The sequence below is a fragment of the Notothenia rossii genome (genome assembly GCF_949606895.1).
Source record: "Notothenia rossii genome assembly, chromosome: 2".
Classification (NCBI taxonomy): domain Eukaryota; kingdom Metazoa; phylum Chordata; class Actinopteri; order Perciformes; family Nototheniidae; genus Notothenia; species Notothenia rossii.
The window spans coordinates 55435139-55440246 of record NC_136904.1 but is presented as its reverse complement, the minus strand read 5'-3'; the positions used below and the strand labels follow the sequence as shown (position 1 = coordinate 55440246).

The 5108-nt window shown below is 36.7% G+C and overlaps 1 long non-coding RNA gene across 3 annotated transcripts; it reads right to left on the bottom strand.

Annotated features, from left to right (window-relative positions):
• Window positions 1-712: 712 nt before the first annotated feature.
• On the bottom strand, window positions 713-4037 carry LOC307030087. 3 transcript variants are annotated; one of them, XR_013805528.1, is made up of 4 exons: window positions 2641-4037; window positions 2390-2545; window positions 2212-2304; window positions 713-1844 (listed from the first exon to the last, which is right to left on the bottom strand). It is a non-coding gene; the product is annotated as an uncharacterized lncRNA (long non-coding RNA). The 3 variants fall into 3 exon arrangements; XR_013805527.1 differs by having other exon boundaries at window positions 713-2304; XR_013805529.1 differs by lacking the exon at window positions 2212-2304.
• Between the last annotated feature and the right edge of the window lie 1071 nt (window positions 4038-5108).

Sequence of the window (5108 nt, the reverse complement as noted above, 5' to 3'; positions counted from 1 at the left end):
GAACGAATGTTTTTTATTAGGGCTATACAAGTGTTCATACTGGGTGGTTTATTTAGTTTAAAAAAAATTATGCAACGATTTACAGACCATTCTTTCTCCATGTAAGTCAATGGGAAAAAGTGTTTCCGGGCCCAGCAACCTAAAGGAAGTGTAGTACCGCCGTTTGGCCGGGACGAATACTCTATTCAGAGTCCTGCGCACTTCCTGGGGGCTTGCTCGGCCCCCACCGCTGAGAATAGACAGAAGGGTAACCATGACAAGCATGTTTCTTCGCTAATTTTATGCCACTGGTCCGTGGTCAGGCCTGGGAACCGACGGGAGACACTGGACTCAAGTGTCTGCCTCACATTGAGGGGAAGGGGCATTTCCCCTTTGCTCCCGCTCCAGTTTGTGATTCTGACCATGTTCTCATAGGTTTCAAATGGTAACATGGCCATGAACATATCCCGCTATTAGAATGCAATTTTTAAAAACATAGGGTGCTACATAACACACTTTCAGGAAAAGTCACGGACTGGGAGACTTTAATATTTTATTGAAAAAAGTTACATTGCACAAACACCACATCACACAAATTGACCCGATTGGCGGTTCTAGTGTTAAATAAACTCACTAATTAATGAAACCAGTTCAATACGCATTATTCTTATCATTCTTTATGAGCGCAGAAAGTCTTAAAATCAGATGGCAGGCAGTTACAGAGGTGTGTGTGTGTGTATGTGTGTGTGTGTGTGTATGTGTATGTGTATGTGTGTGTGTGTGTGTGTGTGTGTGTGTGTGTGTGTGTGTGTGTGTGTGTGTGTGTGTGTGTGTGTGTGTGTGTGTGTGTGTGTGTGTGTGTGTGTGTGTGTGTGTGTGTGTGTGTGTGTGTGTGTGTGTGTGCCTTATGTGCCCATCCCCCCATGAGAATCACACGTAGCTCTGATCACCTATGATAAATGGGCCACACCTAATCGCTGGCTATTCAGCCACAGAGCTCCCTCTATGCAAATCAAACTGTAGACGGTGTGAAAGCAGTGAGGCCTGTGAAGACACCATTGCAGTAGTCGAGTCTACTGAAGATACAAGTTTAAAATCAGACCTGTTTTTTAAATGAAATCTGACGGCAGGCAGTTAGCTGTGATCACCTATAAGGCTTGAAGTTACTTCAGATGCCGAAATATTTTTATTTTTCAAGTATAAACATACAGTATACAACAGATATACATGCATACAAATTATAACATCACATTTATGTTATTAATTTTACAAATAGGACAGAGGGTGCAGCACAAACAGTACGAAACAAATAGAGAGCTTTCTGAACATCAGCAGGAGAGGACTCTTTCAAGACACTAGTAAATACTGAAATTAACATTAAATGTCCTATTAAAATGCAAGTTTATGCGTGAAACTTCTAACATAAATGGAATTCTCAATAACCTAAAACATTTTATTTTTTAAAAAACATGTCACTGTAGAGACACAAAATACTTGAACATACAAATGAACAACATCAAATTGAGCTCACTTTCTACACTCTTTGATGATCTACCTCCTACCTAGTTTGTTTTTTAGTCCATGTATTTTGGCAGAGGCTTGGTCTGGCTGTATCTTCATAACAACCCTCTGGATAAACTCAAATGAATATTTCATTTCCAGAGTATACTGAAGATTGAAGCAATATATTAGTCCAAGAAGCATCGCAAAGCCAAATCTTTCAGGTTGTGGAGCACAATTGTCTCCTCGACCACAACTGCCACATTGAAGATCTGCTGAGGAAAGGGATCCCATTCAACTTCGTAGCCTATGAGTAGACCAATTTGCATCACCTTCATGGCTTCCTCGAGTGTGTCTCCATGAGCCTTAAAAAAGGATAAATAAAAGGGAGCTCAGTGTACTACACGTACTTTTTCTCTACAAAGCTAATTAAGAGGCTTCTGCTATAAACATAGAAGCTAAAATCTACAGTTCAGTGTAAAAGTGCAATGTGATGGAACATAATTTCAACTGCCTCTCTTTTCAGTTTGAGCTTTATATTTATTTATATTATTTAATAGTTACGTTTTCTTGCTGTTTTTGTTTATATTAAATGTATCATTCTTTATTGCAATTATTTTAGTTAAATTAAGGTAATTGTAAACATTACTTTTGAAGGAAACTTTGGGCACAGGGTGATTTATGTTCAAATGTACAATTACATAAAGTAATTCAAGACAGTTATGATCTTACATCACACATCCTGATGACATTTTCTTGATTTTCGCCAGACATGTAGTGTGATAGTCCTAAGAGAGCAGCAGTCCTCCTACTCTCATTTGTGTACTGCAGGACAACAAATGCAGTGGGATATAAACATTTGTAGCAAACAAATGGTGGCTAAATTATGGTCATCAGCATCTCCACTTACATCTTTCTCAAGGCAGTCCAAAAGGCCTTTTAGTGCCGGCTTCTTTCCAGTCCTGGATGCACCATTGTAGACCTCCAGCAATGCAAGGCCATCAAGTCCATCCAGAAACGATGAAAGCAGGTCCGTAGTGACAATTCTCTGGAACTCTGCCTGAATCTGAGGAGACAAAGACATATAGAAAATATTCTACCAACAGTCTGCAACTGTGCATGTTGCCTTCTCATTGTAACTGGAAAATCTGCACAACTTACAAGTCCACTTCATCCAGTTGCAGCAAAACGGAAATCTTTGAAAATCTGTCTGTAATAGAGAACACACATTTAGGTACATTATGAAGCAGGCCTTAATAAATTAATAAGAACTGAGAACATGACAAAGAATAAGATGCACACAATTACAACAGTCACGTTGCCCATAAACTACAAGCCTTGGCTTTCACAATTACAATATTATCCCTGAATTCATATGATAAAGACTTAAACAGTACTTCATTTAAATAAATAAACAACTTGAAATGTTCATCTTTGATTGATGAGGCATATTCAATCTAATAAATTCATGGGATGCATGTAATAATAACAGGGAAAGGTTAGTGTGCATCCACATAGAGCATTTTTGTGTCTACGTGCAGGCCAAATATATCAATGAAAAAACTATTATTTGTTTTAACCAAATTTAAAAGAAATTGTACAATGGTTGTAATTGTTGATTATTTGCTTGCAGTTATTTTCCATAGACTATTCAGTGGATTATTATTGTTTTTTTAGTAATAACTTGACTACCTCTGAAAGCAGAAGTTTAGGAAAAATGATTGTTCATGTATAAATATTATTTATTTTATTATAATATAAATATCTAACAATTACAACCATTGCACATCTTATTTATTATTGTGGGTGAACAGTAACCTTTCCCTGTGTTATAATTACATACATCCCATTAATTTATTAGATTAAATAACAATAATTTCATCAATCAAAGATCAACATTTTTAAGTGCCTTGAGCACCGACTGTTCCCGCTGCTAGAAACGGCTGATATTAAGACACTTCAGTGCGCAAGTCATAGAACGAAATGCATTGTGGGACATGTAGTTTATGGGCACCATAGTTCAATAAAATAAACTAAATATATTCCTTTCTTTCCAATAAAATATTTTCTGAAAAGCAGAAATACAAATTTGTCTCCATTTCAAGAGTAGAACATAGCATTTGTACACAATATAAATGCTATTTCTGAACACAGTTAGCATTTTACTCGTTCAATGGCGCGATGCACCCCCTCTGTATCTGGTCAGGTTTAGCGTGAGCTGAACCAGAAAAACGTTGCAAGGATAGAATCACTTTAACACTTGCTCGGCCTTAACAAAAAACAATCTTCAAGTCCCCTATACTTATCCACAAATGACATCCATTTCAAAGCCATGGCGGGGGCTAACAAGCTACAATTCTTAGCCGAACAGAGAGCCAGGACACGGCTAATTACTGGTAGGAACACACACAACCTCACCAAAACACGTTAATTTAGCTTAAATATTTAGCCGAACAGAGCCGGGACACGGCTAATTACTGGAACGAACAAACAAAACCTCTCTAAATTAAGCTACAAATATAGGCAGTTACCATTTAAACCTTTTAAAAATGCATAAGCGTCATACATAAGAGTAAGAATACTTGAAACTTATTCATTTAATAAAAGTTTAGATAATCATAATCCTGTAAAGTTAGCTTGGTTAACCGAGATTTTCATAACACTGCCCTGAAATAAAATCTCTTTTATAAACATTCAAACACCAGTTAGGTGTGGATTTAACTCCATTTAGCTACTTTTCGTTTTGCCTGAAACCATTAAATATGCAACCACTCATCTGACTTTGCCTGTCCGTCAGTGGTTCATCAGCCGAAATCACTGTCATATCGCTTCACAAAAACGTATTCATCCGCCGCTTAGCTTTTCGTAGTCATCAATCTGTCCGGTGGAAGTTCTTCTTTTGATAATGGCGAATCAAACTCTGTGGTTCACTTGCTGTATATCGTAAAAAAATAAAAAACTCATGTCCCTGTTAAATGCATTCAATTAACGAAAACAACTATGAGACCGGGACTATTTTCACTATGGAAAGTTTCAGAACATTATTACACATCACAACTCACTGTTCAGTCAAATTGACTTCATAGAATGTGGAGGTCATTGAACTGGCTTACAGAGCTGAGTTGAAATAATAACAACTTATGAAATTAAGTAGAAATTGCATAAATTGATATGTTAAGTGAAAGTAACTTAAAGACAAAAGTTTCAGTAACTTAATGATCAAATCCTTTTTTAAAGCGGCTCCATAATATAACTGGCAAAAATGTAAGAATTTCATGAATCGGCCTACAGTGGGAAAATTGTTTAATCTGTTGGAATAGAGTATAAATATCAAATATCACTACTTTTCTTCTAAATGAAATGCTGACATTACAAAATGCATGGTTTAATGTAATGTAAACATTTACATTATTATTATGATTATTTAATATATAAAGACTATATTTTCAAAGGCTCTTCAAAGCAGTTTCTATCAACTACGAAAGGCAACATAATTTCTGTATTTGTGAATGAAGCGCCATCTCCTGGTTAAAACCTGAAATTGAAAATCTGGCAACGCCCTCTTGGAAAATAGTGGGAGGGCTTAACATTCCTCTATACTGGTCTTTGGCAGTTCGTAGGCAGGAAGC